Source organism: Oncorhynchus mykiss, chromosome 20, assembly GCF_013265735.2.
Source record: "Oncorhynchus mykiss isolate Arlee chromosome 20, USDA_OmykA_1.1, whole genome shotgun sequence".
NCBI classification, from domain to species: domain Eukaryota; kingdom Metazoa; phylum Chordata; class Actinopteri; order Salmoniformes; family Salmonidae; genus Oncorhynchus; species Oncorhynchus mykiss.
Genome location: NC_048584.1, coordinates 3526130 through 3544129, shown reverse-complemented (window position 1 = coordinate 3544129; position 18000 = coordinate 3526130). Strand labels below are relative to the sequence as shown.

Genomic DNA, 18000 nt, shown 5'->3' with positions numbered 1-18000 from the left:
AAACACAACAAACAAGAATCCGACAAGGACAGGAACAAAAACAGAGAGAGATATAGGGGACTAATCAGAGGGAAAAGGGGAACAGGTGGGAGAAGGGGTGACGAGGTAGTCAAGAGGAGACAAGGAACAGCTGGGGGAAAGCGGGGGAGAAAAGGTAACCTAACAACGACCAGCAGAGGGAGACAGGGTGAAGGGAAAGGACAGAGACAAGACACAACATGACAGTACATGACAGTACCCCCCCACTCACCGAGCGCCTCCTGGCGCACTCGAGGAGGAAACCTGGCGGCAACGGAGGAAATCCTCGATCAGCGCACGGTCCAGCACGTCCCGAGAGGGAACCCAACTCCTCTCCTCAGGACCGTACCCCTCCCAATCTACGAGGTACTGGTGACCACGGCCCCGAGGACGCATGTCCAAAATTCTACGGACCCTGTAGATGGGTGCGCCCTCGATAAGGATGGGGGGGGGGGGGGAAGACGAGCGGGGGCGCGAAGGACGGGCTTGATGCAGGAGACATGGAAGACCGGGTGGACGCGACGAAGGTAACGCGGAAGAAGAAGTCGAACTGCGACAGGATTAATGACCCGAGAAATACGGAACGGACCAATGAACCGCGGGGTCAACTTGCGAGAAGCCGTCTTAAGGGGAAGGTTCTGAGTGGAGAGCCAAACTCTCTGACCGCGACAATATCTAGGACTCTTAGTTCTACGCTTATTAGCAGCCCTCACAGTCTGCGTCCTATAACGGCAAAGTGCAGACCTGACCCTCTTCCAGGTGCGCTCGCAACGTTGGACAAAAGCCTGAGCGGAGGGGACGCTGGACTCGGCGAACTGAGATGAGAACAGCGGAGGCTGGTACCCGAGGCTACTCTGAAAAGGAGATAGCCCGGTCGCAGACGAAGGAAGCGAGTTGTGGGCGTATTCTGCCCAGGGGAGCTGTTCTGACCAAGACGCAGGGTTGCGAAAAGAAAGACTGCGTAAGATGCGACCAATAGTCTGATTGGCCCGTTCTGCTTGACCGTTAGACTGGGGGTGAAAGCCGGAAGAGAGACTGACGGAAGCCCCAATCAAACGACAAAACTCCCTCCAAAATTGAGACGTGAATTGCGGACCTCTGTCCGAAACGACGTCTGACGGAAGGCCATGAATTCTGAAAACATTCTCGATGATGATTTGTGCCGTCTCTTTAGCAGAAGGAAGCTTAGCAAGGGGAATGAAATGAGCCGCCTTAGAGAACCTATCGACAACCGTAAGAATAACAGTCTTCCCCGCTGACGAAGGCAGTCCGGTGACAAAATCTAAGGCGATGTGAGACCACGGTCGAGAGGGAATAGGAAGCGGCCTGAGACGGCCGGCAGGAGGAGAGTTACCGGACTTAGTCTGCGCGCAGACCGAACAAGCAGCCACGAAACGACGCGTGTCATGCTCCCGGGTGGGCCACCAAAAACGCTGGCGAATGGAAGCAAGCGTACCCCGAACGCCAGGGTGGCCGGCTAACTTGGCAGAGTGAGCCCACTGAAGAACGGCCAGACGAGTAGGAACGGGAACGAAAAGAAGGTTCCTAGGACAAGCGCGCGGCGACGGAGTGTGAGTGAGCGCTTGCTTTACCTGCCTCTCAATTCCCCAGACAGTCAACCCGACAACACGCCCCTCAGGGAGAATCCCCTCGGGGTCAGTGGAGGCTACTGAAGAACTGAAGAGACGAGACAAAGCATCAGGCTTGGTGTTCTTAGAGCCCGGACGATAAGAAATCACGAACTCGAAACGAGCGAAAAACAGCGCCCAACGCGCCTGACGCGCATTAAGTCGTTTGGCAGAACGGATGTACTCAAGGTTCCTATGGTCAGTCCAAACGACAAAAGGAACGGTCGCCCCCTCCAACCACTGTCGCCATTCGCCTAGGGCTAACCGGATGGCGAGCAGTTCGCGGTTACCCACATCATAGTTACGTTCCGACGGCGACAGGCGATGAGAAAAATACGCGCATGGGTGGACCTTGTCGTCAGAGAGGGAGCGCTGAGAAAGAATGGCTCCCACGCCCACCTCTGACGCGTCAACCTCGACAACGAACTGTCTAGAGACGTCAGGTGTAACAAGGATAGGAGCGGATGTAAAACGATTCTTGAGGAGATCAAAAGCTCCCTGGGCGGAAACGGACCACTTAAAGCACGTCTTGACAGAAGTAAGGGCTGTGAGAGGAGCTGCCACCTGACCGAAATTACGGATGAAACGACGATAGAAGTTCGCAAAGCCGAGAAAGCGCTGCAGCTCGACGCGTGACTTAGGGACGGGCCAATCAATGACAGCTTGGACCTTAGCGGGATCCATCTTAATGCCTTCAGCGGAAATAACAGAACCGAGAAATGTGACGGAGGAGGCATGAAAAGTGCACTTCTCAGCCTTCACAAAAAGACAATTCTCTAAAAGGCGCTGGAGGACACGTCGAACGTGCTGAACATGAATCTGGAGTGACGGTGAAAAAATCAGGATATCGTCACGGTAAACGAAAACAAAGATGTTCAGCATGTCTCTCAGGACATCATTGACTAATGCCTGAAAGACAGCTGGAGCGTTAGCAAGGCCGAAAGGAAGAACCCGGTATTCAAAGTGCCCTAACGGAGTGTTAAACGCCGTCTTCCACTCGTCCCCCTCCCTGATGCGCACGAGATGGTAAGCGTTACGAAGGTCCAACTTAGTGAAAAACCTGGCTCCCTGCAGGATCTCGAAGGCTGAAGACATAAGAGGAAGCGGATAACGATTCTTCACTGTTATGTCATTCAGCCCTCGATAATCTATGCAGGGGCGCAGAGACCCGTCCTTCTTCTTGACAAAAAAAACCCCCGCTCCGGCGGGAGAGGAGGAGGGGACTATGGTACCGGCGTCAAGAGCTACAGACAAATAATCTTCGAGAGCCTTACGTTCGGGAGCCGACAGAGAGTATAGTCTACCCCGGGGGGGGGGGTGGTTCCCGGAAGGAGATCAATACTACAATCATACGACCGGTGTGGAGGAAGAGAGGTGGCCCTGGACCGACTGAACACCGTGCGCAGATCGTGATATTCCTCCGGCACCCCTGTCAAATCACCAGGCTCCTCCTGTGAAGAAGAGACAGAGGAAACAGGAGGGATAGCAGACATTAAACATTTCACATGACAAGAGACGTTCCAGGAGAGGATAGAATTACTAGACCAATTAATGGAAGGATTATGACAAACTAGCCAGGGATGGCCCAAAACAACAGGTGTAAAAGGTGAACGAAAAATTAAAAAAGAAATGGTTTTGCTATGATTACCAGAAACAGTGAGGGTTAAAGGTAGCGTCTCACGCTGAATCCTGGGGAGAGGACTACCATCCAGGGCGAACAAGGCCGTGGGCTCCTTTAACTGTCTGAGAGGAATGTCATGTTCCCGAGCCCAGGTCTCGTCCATAAAACAGCCCTCCGCCCCAGAGTCTATTAAGGCACTGCAGGAAGCTGACGAACCGGTCCAGCGTAGATGGACCGACAAGGTAGTGCAGGATCTTGAAGGAGAGACAGGAGTAGTAGCGCTCACCAGTAGCCCTCCGCTTACTGACGAGCTCTGGCCTTTTACTGGACATGAAGTGACAAAATGACCAGCGGAACCGCAATAGAGACAGAGGCGGTTGGTGATTCTCCGTTCCCTCTCCTTAGTCGAGATGCGGATACCTCCCAGCTGCATGGGCTCAGCACCCGAGCCGGCAGAGGAAGATGGTAGTGATGCGGAGAGGGGGGCGACGGAGAGCGCGAGCTCCTCTCCACGAGCTCGGTGACAAAGATCAACCCGTCGCTCAATGCGAATAGCGAGTTCAATCAAGGAATCCACGCTGGAAGGAACCTCCCGGGAGAGAATCTCATCCTTTACCTCTGCGCGGAGACCCTCCAGAAGACGAGCGAGCAAGGCCGGCTCGTTCCAGCCACTGGAGACAGCAAGAGTGCGAAACTCAATAGAGTAGTCTGTTATGGATCGATTGCCTTGACATAGGGAAGACAGGGCCCTGGAAGCCTCCTCCCCAAAAACAGATCGATCAAAAACCCGTATCATCTCCTCCTTAAAGTCCTGATACTGGTTAGTACACTCAGCCCTTGCCTCCCAGATTGCCGTGCCCCACTCACGAGCCCGTCCAATAAGGAGAGATATGACGTAGGCGACACGAGCAGTGCTCCTGGAGTAAGTGTTGGGCTGGAGAGAAAACACAATATCACACTGGGTGAGGAACGAGCGGCATTCAGTGGGCTCCCCAGAGTAACACGGCGGGTTATTGATTCTGGGCTCCGGAGATTCGAAAGCCCTGGAAGTGGCCGGTGGATCGAGGCGGAGATGGTGAACCTGTTCTGTGAGGTTGGAGACTTGGGTGGCCAGGGTCTCAACGGCATGTCGAGCAGCAGACACTTCCTGCTCGTGTCTGCCTAGCATCGCTCCCTGGATCCCGACGGCTGAGTGGAGAGGATCCGAAGTCGCTGGGTCCATTCTTGGTCGGATTCTTCTGTTACGGTGAGTGAATGAGGACCCAAAAGCGAATTAACTTAAACAGAGCTTCTTTAATTACCAAACATAGGTAGGCTCAGACGGACCGGCAGATTCCGACAGGACAAGACAAGGTTACAGCAAACATGACGACAGTCTGGTTCAGGCATGAAACACAACAAACAAGAATCCGACAAGGACAGGAACAAAAACAGAGAGAGATATAGGGGACTAATCAGAGGGAAAAGGGGAACAGGTGGGAGAAGGGGTGACGAGGTAGTCAAGAGGAGACAAGGAACAGCTGGGGGAAAGCGGGGGAGAAAAGGTAACCTAACAACGACCAGCAGAGGGAGACAGGGTGAAGGGAAAGGACAGAGACAAGACACAACATGACAGTACATGACAATTTCAGAATGTCCATTTGGTGATGTTTTTTCACTATAGAATCATATTGCAAATGCACGTTGTGCAACTGGTAACCCAAAAATAAAAATATGGTGATTTCATTATGTCCATTTGTTTATGTTTTCTTACTTTTTCAAAGCCACTGTGCATTTGCAATATGTTTTAATGGGCAAGTACCATCACGAATTTGTCATGCTATAAAGATCCTGCAGGAATGCGAAATTGACTGGCCCGATGAACTCGGGATGGCTGGGCAGTGATTCTGGTTGATCTCAATTGCTCGTTAGGGTTGATTTCAGAATGTCCATTTGGTGATGTTTTTTCACTATAGAATCATATTGCAAATGCACGTGCATTGTTGTGCAACTGGTAACCCAAAAATTTAAATATGGTGATTTCATTATGTCCATTTGTTTATGTTTTCTTACTTTTTCAAAGTCACTGTGCATTTGCAATATGTTTTAATGGGCAAGTACCATCACGAATTTGTCATGCTATAAAAATCCTGCAGGAATGTGAAATTGACTGGCCCGATGAACTCGGGATGGCTTTGCAGTGATTCTGGTTCATCTCAATCGCTCGTTAGGATAGATTTCAGAATGTCACTTTGGTGATGGTACCTCACTGTTTAAACATATTGCAAATGGACAAGAGTCAAGAGGACAATAGTTTTTCAGTCAATTAGATATCATTCTGACACCAAACTGATACAAACTGACACCAAACCCACTTTTTCCAACTCGTTTAGTAGCCAACTATTACATACTTCAGAGTTGGCCCAAAATTCACAACGCCTTCGGTTCAAACCATAAAAAAAACCATAAAACACGTAGTTACGTTCTAGCTGCGGGTCCAGTTCGGACATTATGTGAAGGCCTATGTGAGGCGACCCCGAATCCCGAGTTTCGTCTCGATAGGTCCTTCGGTGCCCGAGCAAAACCCTAATTGGTGCTGAAAATCCACTTTTTTACATGCCATGCTACGGGGTCCTTGAATGAGCTATCGGACAGAAACGTTGGGGTCCGTCTCTATGGGCCGAGCCGGTTTCAATGCATCCTTGCGTCTCTGAGACTTTTCTAAATGTCGTCATTTTCGTAATGGTCAAAATGAATTGAAGTCATTGCAAATGTACGAGGCTGTTTCTCGGTCCGAGAACCTTCTAGAGCCACCTAACTCACCACGCACTATCGACCGGAGATCTAGAACAGGTTTCTAAAGTTTCGGAACTCTAGGTCTGACGGTTCTTTTTTTAGCTCGAACAAAGCTAACTATTGCAGCCACTGTCTGTCTCTACGCACCCCAATACGTCCCTCCTTCCAAGTTGTGTTTTAGTGTGATTTACAGTGCCTTGCGAAAGTATTCGGCCCCCTTGAACTTTGCGACCTTTTGCCACATTTCAGGCTTCAAACATAAAGATATAAAACTGTATTTTTTTGTGAAGAATCAACAACAAGTGGGACACAATCATGAAGTGGAACGACATTTATTGGATATTTCAAACTTTTTTAACAAATCAAAAACTGAAAAATTGGGCGTGCAAAATTATTCAGCCCCCTTAAGTTAATACTTTGTAGCGCCAACTTTTGCTGCGATTACAGCTGTAAGTCGCTTGGGGTATGTCTCTATCAGTTTTGCACATCGAGAGACTGAATTTTTTTCCCATTCCTTCTTGCAAAACAGCTCGAGCTCAGTGAGGTTGGATGGAGAGCATTTGTGAACAGCAGTTTTCAGTTCTTTCCACAGATTCTCGATTGGATTCAGGTCTGGACTTTGACTTGGCCATTCTAACACCTGGATATGTTTATTTTTGAACCATTCCATTGTAGATTTTGCTTTATGTTTTGGATCATTGTCTTGTTGGAAGACAAATCTCCATCCCAGTCTCAGGTCTTTTGCAGACTCCATCAGGTTTTCTTCCAGAATGGTCCTGTATTTGGCTCCATCCATCTTCCCATCAATTTTAACCATCTTCCCTGTCCCTGTTGAAGAAAAGCAGGCCCAACCATGATGCTGCCACCACCATGTTTGACAGTGGGGATGGTGTGTTCAGCTGTTTTGCTTTTACGCCAAACATAACGTTTTGCATTGTTGCCAAAAAGTTCAATTTTGGTTTCATCTGACCAGATCACCTTATTCCACATGTTTGGTGTGTCTCCCAGGTGGCTTGTGGCAAACTTTAAACGACACTTTTTATGGATATCTTTAAGAAATGGCTTTCTTCTTGCCACTCTTCCATAAAGGCCAGATTTGTGCAATATACGACTGATTGTTGTCCTATGGACAGAGTCTCCCACCTCAGCTGTAGATCTCTACAGTTCATCCAGAGTGATCATGGGCCTCTTGGCTGCATCTCTGATCAGTCTTCTCCTTGTATGAGCTGAAAGTTTAGAGGGACGGCCAGGTCTTGGTAGATTTGCAGTGGTCTGATACTCCTTCCATTTCAATATTATCGCTTGCACAGTGCTCCTTGGGATGTTTAAAGCTTGGGAAATCTTTTTGTATCCAAATCCGGCTTTAAACTTCTTCACAACAGTATCTCGGACCTGCCTGGTGTGTTCCTTGTTCTTCATGATGCTCTCTGCGCTTTTAACGGACCTCTGAGACTATCACAGTGCAGGTGCATTTATACGGAGACTTGATTACACACAGGTGGATTGTATTTATCATCATTAGTCATTTAGGTCAACATTGGATCATTCAGAGATCCTCACTGAACTTCTGGAGAGAGTTTGCTGCACTGAAAGTAAAGGGGCTGAATAATTTTGCACGCCCAATTTTTCAGTTTTTGATTTGTTAAAAAAGTTTGAAATATCCAATAAATGTCGTTCCACTTCATGATTGTGTCCCACTTGTTGTTGATTCTTCACAAAAAAATACAGTTTTATATCTTTATGTTTGAAGCCTGAAATGTGGCAAAAGGTCGCAAAGTTAAAGGGGGCCGAATACTTTCGCAAGGCACTGTAGTTTTCCTTTGAAATGTTATGGGAAAAATGACCGATTTACAGTTCATGGGGGTTGCCTAATCACACATATGAAGTTTTGGACAGATCTGACTTTTTTAACCCTTCGAAACAGCCCCTGAGACACCAATTGTGGCACTTCCGGTTGGCACAGGAAGCTATAAGTAAACACACATCCTCATTAGGGTATGCTTTTACAGAATCCTGAGTTTTAAGTCTTTACGTTAAGAATTGACTGATTTACACAGGGTTGAATGCACTATGTCTATCAAACTGCAGGCAGGGTATGGATATACACTTTTAGGGTGATTTTAACCACTTCCGGTTGGTCCAGGAAGCTTAGAATCAACACAGGTAGACCTCATAGTGGCCTGATGGACTGTTACCGAAGACAGGTTCATACGGCATTGATAACCCATATAGGCTTCAGGTTGAATTTAGGGGTGCAGGCAATGTATTCCTTTGGGGAGAGAAGTCAATGCAAACTGTTTGATGTAAACACCTTCTTTTTACTGTTAAGGGTTAATGCCACACGGTCAAGGTTAGGCTTGCACAGATCGGGAGGACCTTAGGAACATTCCTGTGGTGGAATCTTTCTTCTCACCCTAACGGTTCTCTCACTGTCACCCAAAATCAAATGACGTTGTGGGGCAGGCTTCATTTTGGGCCTACTTTTCTAATGGTCGCTGCGCCTAGACCGAGCAAGCTACGGTCAAGCGGGATATCTCGTTGAACAAGGCGCGGCCTAGGTATTATGGTAATGCCATTGCCTGCTCTCTGTGTCTTTAAGCACCGCACTTTGTCACTCCATCCTTGCTGTGTGTGTGTGTGAGAGCTTTTCTTTGACATCTGTTGGGAGAAATGACTGACTTACAATTTATGGGGGTTGCCTAATCACACATATGAAGTTTTGGAAAGATCTGACCTTTTTAACCCTTGGAAACAGCGACTATGACACCATTTAAGGCACTTCCGGTTGGCACAGGAAGCTATAAATAAACTCATATCCTGATTGGGGTATGCCTTTACAGAATCCTGAGTTATAAGTCTTTACGTTAAGAACTGAGTTATTTACAGAGGGTTTAGTGAGTGTGTGTTATTTCAGAAAATCATAGAAAATCACAGAAGTCTCGCAGAGCTCCGCAGCAAACTTTAAAAAGATTCGTATGAACACCCTGCAACTGGATCTGTAACTGTTGAAAAAAAGAAACGCCTATTTGTGAACGTCACCAATTTGTCATTGTACGATTTGTCTTCAATGACAACAGATAAATGGCTGGTTCTTTTTTTATTGAAACCGAAGGCTCCTTGACTTTGACGTAAAGTGGAAAAATAATTTCTCTATTTCCATTTTGGACCTTTAATCCCAGAAAAATGGCCATAACTCAAAAACCGTTGAGGTCTATACGCCATCTTGTTCGGGGCCAACTGCCCATTATGCCAAACCTACGCTCACCAAGTTTCGGCTTCGGAATCGTAGCTGTGCCTGTAGTCTGACCTGTTTTCTCAATTACATACCTATTTACTTATGAAATAGATTGAATAAATGCTCCTTTTCTGGACAAGAAATAGACAGGGAGAGGGTTCAAGAAGAATACTTGCTCCTGGTGGAGCTTGAACGCACAACCTTGTCATCTAATTGCTGTATACTGCTGTATAAGTACAACACGCTCACAGATTACACCACAGTATCCATTAACAACACTCTCACTGATCACCATATTTTGCACAAACGGAGCTGTATGATATTCGGACCAATACAAGATTACCATTGAGGTACCTGGCTAGCTCAGTCGGTGGAGCATGAGACTCTTAATCTCAGGGTCGTGGGTTCGAGCCCCACGTTGGGTGATTATTTTCTCTGCCAAAGTACCAACTCACTTCGCGAACAGCCAACCGCTTGGATTTTCGAGCAGGCTTGCCATCCTGCATTGCTGATGTGTCAGGCATTGCTGGTAATGCAGAAGACTATACTTTTGATTAGTAGCTGTCCCTGCACTCTGACCTGTTATCGCAATGACTTACCAATTAATTATGAAATAGATTGAATAAATCCTCTTTTTCTGGACAAGAAATAGACAGGCAGAGGGTTCAAGAAAAGAAGTTGCTCCTGGGGAGGCTCAAACCCACAACCTCGGCATTTGCTGCGCTGCATACTGCTGTATAAGTACCAGGCGCAAACCGACTGAACCACAGGAGCTATGAAAAGCATGCTTACTGATCACCATATTTTGCACCAACAGATCTGTACGATATTCAGTCCAAGTCAGTACTACAATTGACCTGCCTGGCAAGCTCAGACATTTGAGCATGAGCCTCTTAACCTCAGAATCGTAGGGTCGATACCACAAATGGGGTGATTCTTGTCTGAGCCGTAGCACCAACTCACTTTGCAAACAGCCATTCACCTGGACTTTCGAGCAGGCTTGCCACCTTGCATTGCTGACGTGTCAGGCATAGCTGGTGATACAGAAGACTATGGACTTGAATCGTAGCTGTGCCTGTAGTCTGACCTGTTATCTCAATGACATATCAATTACTTATGAAATAGATTGAATAAATGCTCCTTTTCTGGACAAGAAATAGACAGGGAGAGGGTTCAAGAAGAATACTTGCTCCTGGTGGAGCTTGAACGCACAACCTTGTCATCTAATTGCTGTATACTGCTGTATAAGTACAACACGCTCACAGATTACACCACAGTATCCATTAACAACACTCTCACTGATCACCATATTTTGCACAAACTGAGCTGTACGATATTCGGACCAATACAAGATTACCATTGAGGTACCTGGCTAGCTCAGTCGGTAGAGCATGAGACTCTTAATCTCAGGGTCGTGGGTTCGAGCCCCACGTTGGGTGATTATTTTCTCAGCCGATGTACCAACTCACTTCGCGAAAAGCCAACCGCTTGGATTTTCGAGCAGGCTTGCCATCCTGCATTGCTGATGTGTCAGGCATTGCTGGTAATGCAGAAGACTATGGACTTGAATCGTAGCTGTGCCTGTAGTCTGATCTGTTATCTCAATTACATACCAATTACTTATGAAATAGATTGAATAAATGCTCCTTTTCTGGACAAGAAATAGACAGGGAGAGGGTTCAAGAAGAATACTTGCTCCTGGTGGAGCTTGAACGCACAACCTTGTCATCTAATTGCTGTATACTGCTGTATAAGTACAACACGCTCACAGATTACACCACAGTATCCATTAACAACACTCTCACTGATCACCATATTTTGCACAAACGGAGCTGTATGATATTCGGACCAATACAAGATTACCATTGAGGTACCTGGCTAGCTCAGTCGGTGGAGCATGAGACTCTTAATCTCAGGGTCGTGGGTTCGAGCCCCACGTTGGGTGATTATTTTCTCTGCCAAAGTACCAACTCACTTCGCGAACAGCCAACCGCTTGGATTTTCGAGCAGGCTTGCCATCCTGCATTGCTGATGTGTCAGGCATTGCTGGTAATGCAGAAGACTATACTTTTGATTAGTAGCTGTCCCTGCACTCTGACCTGTTATCGCAATGACTTACCAATTAATTATGAAATAGATTGAATAAATCCTCTTTTTCTGGACAAGAAATAGACAGGCAGAGGGTTCAAGAAAAGAAGTTGCTCCTGGGGAGGCTCAAACCCACAACCTCGGCATTTGCTGCGCTGCATACTGCTGTATAAGTACCAGGCGCAAACCGACTGAACCACAGGAGCTATGCAAAGCATGCTTACTGATCACCATATTTTGCACCAACAGATCTGTACGATATTCAGTCCAAGTCAGTACTACAATTGACCTGCCTGGCAAGCTCAGACATTTGAGCATGAGCCTCTTAACCTCAGAATCGTAGGGTCGATACCACAAATGGGGTGATTCTTGTCTGAGCCGAAGTACCAACTCACTTCGCGAAAAGCCAACCGCTTGGATTTTCGAGCAGGCTTGCCATCCTGCATTGCTGATGTGTCAGGCATTGCTGGTAATGCAGAAGACTATGGACTTGAATCGTAGCTGTGCCTGTAGTCTGACCTGTTATCTCAATGACATACCAATTACTTATGAAATAGATTGAATAAATGCTCCTTTTCTGGACAAGAAATAGACAGGGAGAGGGTTCAAGAAGAATACTTGCTCCTGGTGGAGCTTGAACGCACAACCTTGTCATCTAATTGCTGTATACTGCTGTATAAGTACAACACGCTCACAGATTACACCACAGTATCCATTAACAACACTCACACTGATCACCATATTTTGCACAAACGGAGCTGTACGATATTCGGACCAATACAAGATTACCATCGAGGGACCTGGCTAGCTCAGTCGGTAGAGCATGAGACTCTTAATCTCAGGGTCGTGGGTTCGAGCCCCACGTTGGGTGATTATTTTCTCTGCCAAAGTACCAACTCACTTCGCGAACAGCCAACTGCTTGGATTTTCGAGCAGGCTTGCCATCCTGCATTGCTGATGTGTCAGGCATTGCTGGTAATGCAGAAGACTATACTTTTGAATAGTAGCTGTCCCTGCACTCTGACCTGTTATCGCAATGACTTACCAATTACTTATGAAATAGATTGAATAAATCCTCTTTTTCTGGACAAGAAATAGACAGGCAGAGGGTTCAAGAAAAGAAGTTGCTCCTGGGGAGGCTCAAACCCACAACCTCGGCAATTGCTGCGCTGCATACTGCTGTATAAGTACCAGGCGCAAACCGACTGAACCACAGGAGCTATGCAAAGCATGCTTACTGATCACCATATTTTGCACCAACAGATCTGTACGATATTCAGTCCAAGTCAGTACTACAATTGACCTGCCTGGCAAGCTCAGACATTTGAGCATGAGCCTCTTAACCTCAGAATCGTAGGGTCGATACCACAAATGGGGTGATTCTTGTCTGAGCCGAATCACCAACTCACTTTGCAAACAGCCATTCACCTGGACTTTCGAGCAGGCTTGCCACCTTGCATTGCTGACGTGTCAGGCATAGCTGGTGATACAGAAGACTATGGACTTGAATCGTAGCTGTGCCTGTAGTCTGACCTGTTATCTCAATGACATACCAATTACTTATGAAATAGATTGAATAAATGCTCCTTTTCTGGACAAGAAATAGACAGGGAGAGGGTTCAAGAAGAATACTTGCTCCTGGTGGAGCTTGAACGCACAACCTTGTCATCTAATTGCTGTATACTGCTGTAAAAGTACAACACGCTCACAGATTACACCACAGTATCCATTAACAACACTCTCACTGATCACCATATTTTGCACAAACGGAGCTGTACGATATTCGGACCAATACAATATTGCCATTCAGGTACCTGGCTAGCTCAGTCGGTAGAGCATGAGACTCTTAATCTCAGGGTCGTGGGTTCGAGCCCCACGTTCGGTGATTATTTTCTCAGCCGATGTACCAACTCACTTTGCGAAAAGCCAACCGCTTGGATTTTCGAGCAGGCTTGCCATCCTGCATTGCTGATGTGTCAGGCATTGCTGGTAATGCAGAAGACTATGGATTTGAATCGTAGCTGTGCCTGTAGTCTGACCTGTTATCTCAATGACATACCAATTACTTATGAAATAGATTGAATAAATGCTCCTTTTCTGGACAAGAAATAGACAGGGAGAGGGTTCAAGAAGAATACTTGCTCCTGGTGGAGCTTGAACGCACAACCTTGTCATCTAATTGCTGTATACTGCTGTATAAGTACAACACTCTCACAGATTACACCACAGTATCCATTAACAACACTCTCACTGATCACCATATTTTGCACAAACGGAGCTGTACGATATTCGGACCAATACAAGATTACCACTGAGGTACCTGGCTAGCTCAGTCGGTAGAGCATGAGACTCTTAATCTCAGGGTCGTGGGTTCGAGCCCCACGTTGGGTGATTATTTTCTCTGCCAAAGTACCAACTCACTTCGCGAACAGCCAACCGCTTGGATTTTCGAGCAGGCTTGCGATCCTGCATTGCTGATGTGTCAGGCATTGCTGGTAATGCAGAAGACTATACTTTTGAATAGTAGCTGTCCCTGCACTCTGACCTGTTATCGCAATGACTTACCAATTACTTATGAAATAGATTGAATAAATGCTCCTTTTCTGGACAAGAAATAGACAGGGAGAGGGTTCAAGAAGAATACTTGCTCCTGGTGGAGCTTGAACGCACAACCTTGTCATCTAATTGCTGTATACTGCTGTATAAGTACAACACGCTCACAGATTACACCACAGTATCCATTAACAACACTCACACTGATCACCATATTTTGCACAAACGGAGCTGTACGATATTCGGACCAATACAAGATTACCATCGAGGGACCTGGCTAGCTCAGTCAGTAGAGCATGAGACTCTTAATCTCACGGTCGTGGGTTCGAGCCCCACGTTGGGTGATTATTTTCTCTGCCAAAGTACCAACTCACTTCGCGAACAGCCAACTGCTTGGATTTTCGAGCAGGCTTGCCATCCTGCATTGCTGATGTGTCAGGCATTGCTGGTAATGCAGAAGACTATACTTTTGAATAGTAGCTGTCCCTGCACTCTGACCTGTTATCGCAATGACTTACCAATTACTTATGAAATAGATTGAATAAATCCTCTTTTTCTGGACAAGAAATAGACAGGCAGAGGGTTCAAGAAAAGAAGTTGCTCCTGGGGAGGCTCAAACCCACAACCTCGGCAATTGCTGCGCTGCATACTGCTGTATAAGTACCAGGCGCAAACCGACTGAACCACAGGAGCTATGCAAAGCATGCTTACTGATCACCATATTTTGCACCAACAGATCTGTACGATATTCAGTCCAAGTCAGTACTACAATTGACCTGCCTGGCAAGCTCAGACATTTGAGCATGAGCCTCTTAACCTCAGAATCGTAGGGTCGATACCACAAATGGGGTGATTCTTGTCTGAGCCGAATCACCAACTCACTTTGCAAACAGCCATTCACCTGGACTTTCGAGCAGGCTTGCCACCTTGCATTGCTGATGTGTCAGGCATAGCTGGTGATACAGAAGACTATGGACTTGAATCGTAGCTGTGCCTGTAGTCTGACCTGTTATCTCAATGACATACCAATTACTTATGAAATAGATTGAATAAATGCTCCTTTTCTGGACAAGAAATAGACAGGGAGAGGGTTCAAGAAGAATACTTGCTCCTGGTGGAGCTTGAACGCACAACCTTGTCATCTAATTGCTGTATACTGCTGTAAAAGTACAACACGCTCACAGATTACACCACAGTATCCATTAACAACACTCTCACTGATCACCATATTTTGCACAAACGGAGCTGTACGATATTCGGACCAATACAATATTGCCATTCAGGTACCTGGCTAGCTCAGTCGGTAGAGCATGAGACTCTTAATCTCAGGGTCGTGGGTTCGAGCCCCACGTTCGGTGATTATTTTCTCAGCCGATGTACCAACTCACTTCGCGAAAAGCCAACCGCTTGGATTTTCGAGCAGGCTTGCCATCCTGCATTGCTGATGTGTCAGGCATTGCTGGTAATGCAGAAGACTATGGACTTGAATCGTAGCTGTGCCTGTAGTCTGACCTGTTATCTCAATGACATACCAATTACTTATGAAATAGATTGAATAAATGCTCCTTTTCTGGACAAGAAATAGACAGGGAGAGGGTTCAAGAAGAATACTTGCTCCTGGTGGAGCTTGAACGCACAACCTTGTCATCTAATTGCTGTATACTGCTGTATAAGTACAACACTCTCACAGATTACACCACAGTATCCATTAACAACACTCTCACTGATCACCATATTTTGCACAAACGGAGCTGTACGATATTCGGACCAATACAAGATTACCACTGAGGTACCTGGCTAGCTCAGTCGGTAGAGCATGAGACTCTTAATCTCAGGGTCGTGGGTTCGAGCCCCACGTTGGGTGATTATTTTCTCTGCCAAAGTACCAACTCACTTCGCGAACAGCCAACCGCTTGGATTTTCGAGCAGGCTTGCGATCCTGCATTGCTGATGTGTCAGGCATTGCTGGTAATGCAGAAGACTATACTTTTGAATAGTAGCTGTCCCTGCACTCTGACCTGTTATCGCAATGACTTACCAATTACTTATGAAATAGATTGAATAAATGCTCCTTTTCTGGACAAGAAATAGACAGGGAGAGGGTTCAAGAAGAATACTTGCTCCTGGTGGAGCTTGAACGCACAACCTTGTCATCTAATTGCTGTATACTGCTGTATAAGTACAACACGCTCACAGATTACACCACAGTATCCATTAACAACACTCTCACTGATCACCATATTTTGCACAAACGGAGCTGTACGATATTCGGACCAATACAAGATTACCATTGAGGTACCTGGCTTGCTCAGTAGGTAGAGCATGAAACTCTTAATCTCAGGGTCGTGGGTTCGAGCCCCACGTTGGGTGATTATTTTCTCAGCCGATGTACCAAATCACTGCGCGAAAAGCCAACCGCTTGGATTTTCGAGCAGGCTTGCCATCCTGCATTGCTGATGTGTCAGGCATTGCTGGTAATGCAGAATACTATACTTTTGAATAGTAGCTGTCCCTGCACTCTGACCTGTTATCGCAATGACTTACCAATTACTTATGAAATAGATTGAATAAATGCTCCTTTTCTGGACAAGAAATAGACAGGGAGAGGGTTCAAGAAGAATACTTGCTCCTGGTGGAGCTTGAACGCACAACCTTGTCATCTAATTGCTGTATACTGCTGTATAAGTACAACACGCTCACAGATTACACCACAGTATCCATTAACAACACTCACACTGATCACCATATTTTGCACAAACGGAGCTGTACGATATTCGGACCAATACAAGATTACCATCGAGGGACCTGGCTAGCTCAGTCGGTAGAGCATGAGACTCTTAATCTCACGGTCGTGGGTTCGAGCCCCACGTTGGGTGATTATTTTCTCTGCCAAAGTACCAACTCACTTCGCGAACAGCCAACTGCTTGGATTTTCGAGCAGGCTTGCCATCCTGCATTGCTGATGTGTCAGGCATTGCTGGTAATGCAGAAGACTATACTTTTGAATAGTAGCTGTCCCTGCACTCTGACCTGTTATCGCAATGACTTACCAATTACTTATGAAATAGATTGAATAAATCCTCTTTTTCTGGACAAGAAATAGACAGGCAGAGGGTTCAAGAAAAGAAGTTGCTCCTGGGGAGGCTCAAACCCACAACCTCGGCAATTGCTGCGCTGCATACTGCTGTATAAGTACCAGGCGCAAACCGACTGAACCACAGGAGCTATGCAAAGCATGCTTACTGATCACCATATTTTGCACCAACAGATCTGTCCGATATTCAGTCCAAGTCAGTACTACAATTGACCTGCCTGGCAAGCTCAGACATTTGAGCATGAGCCTCTTAACCTCAGAATCGTAGGGTCGATACCACAAATGGGGTGATTCTTGTCTGAGCCGAATCACCAACTCACTTTGCAGACAGCCATTCACCTGGACTTTCGAGCAGGCTTGCCACCTTGCATTGCTGATGTGTCAGGCATAGCTGGTGATACAGAAGACTATGGACTTGAATCGTAGCTGTGCCTGTAGTCTGACCTGTTATCTCAATGACATACCAATTACTTATGAAATAGATTGAATAAATGCTCCTTTTCTGGACAAGAAATAGACAGGGAGAGGGTTCAAGAAGAATACTTGCTCCTGGTGGAGCTTGAACGCACAACCTTGTCATCTAATTGCTGTATACTGCTGTATAAGTACAACACGCTCACAGATTACACCACAGTATCCATTAACAACACTCTCACTGATCACCATATTTTGCACAAACGGAGCTGTACGATATTCGGACCAATACAATATTGCCATTGAGGTACCTGGCTAGCTCAGTCGGTAGAGCATGAGACTCTTAATCTCAGGGTCGTGGGTTCGAGCCCCACGTTGGGTGATTATTTTCTCTGCCAAAGTACCAACTCACTTCGCGAACAGCCAACCGCTTGGATTTTCGAGCAGGCTTGCCATCCTGCATTGCTGATGTGTCAGGCATTGCTGGTAATGCAGAAGACTATACTTTTGAATAGTAGCTGTCCCTGCACTCTGACCTGTTATCGCAATGACTTACCAATTACTTATGAAATAG

At 46.4% G+C, this 18000-nt stretch overlaps 11 non-coding genes across 11 annotated transcripts; all 11 read left to right on the top strand.

The window, feature by feature from the left end:
- Nucleotides 1-9629: 9629 nt before the first annotated feature.
- On the top strand, nt 9630-9702 carry trnak-cuu. Its single transcript has one exon. It is a non-coding gene; the product is annotated as a tRNA-Lys (tRNA).
- Nucleotides 9703-10643: 941 nt separating this feature from the next.
- On the top strand, nt 10644-10716 carry trnak-cuu. The gene has a single exon. It is a non-coding gene; the product is annotated as a tRNA-Lys (tRNA).
- Nucleotides 10717-11149: 433 nt separating this feature from the next.
- trnak-cuu lies at nt 11150-11222 on the top strand. The gene has a single exon. It is a non-coding gene; the product is annotated as a tRNA-Lys (tRNA).
- A 941-nt stretch (nt 11223-12163) lies between these two features.
- trnak-cuu lies at nt 12164-12236 on the top strand. Its single transcript has one exon. It is a non-coding gene; the product is annotated as a tRNA-Lys (tRNA).
- A 941-nt stretch (nt 12237-13177) lies between these two features.
- trnak-cuu lies at nt 13178-13250 on the top strand. The gene has a single exon. It is a non-coding gene; the product is annotated as a tRNA-Lys (tRNA).
- Nucleotides 13251-13683: 433 nt separating this feature from the next.
- On the top strand, nt 13684-13756 carry trnak-cuu. Its single transcript has one exon. It is a non-coding gene; the product is annotated as a tRNA-Lys (tRNA).
- A 433-nt stretch (nt 13757-14189) lies between these two features.
- Nucleotides 14190-14262, top strand: trnak-cuu. Its single transcript has one exon. It is a non-coding gene; the product is annotated as a tRNA-Lys (tRNA).
- Nucleotides 14263-15203: 941 nt separating this feature from the next.
- trnak-cuu lies at nt 15204-15276 on the top strand. The gene has a single exon. It is a non-coding gene; the product is annotated as a tRNA-Lys (tRNA).
- Nucleotides 15277-15709: 433 nt separating this feature from the next.
- Nucleotides 15710-15782, top strand: trnak-cuu. Its single transcript has one exon. It is a non-coding gene; the product is annotated as a tRNA-Lys (tRNA).
- A 939-nt stretch (nt 15783-16721) lies between these two features.
- Nucleotides 16722-16794, top strand: trnak-cuu. The gene has a single exon. It is a non-coding gene; the product is annotated as a tRNA-Lys (tRNA).
- Nucleotides 16795-17735: 941 nt separating this feature from the next.
- On the top strand, nt 17736-17808 carry trnak-cuu. Its single transcript has one exon. It is a non-coding gene; the product is annotated as a tRNA-Lys (tRNA).
- Nucleotides 17809-18000: the final 192 nt, after the last annotated feature.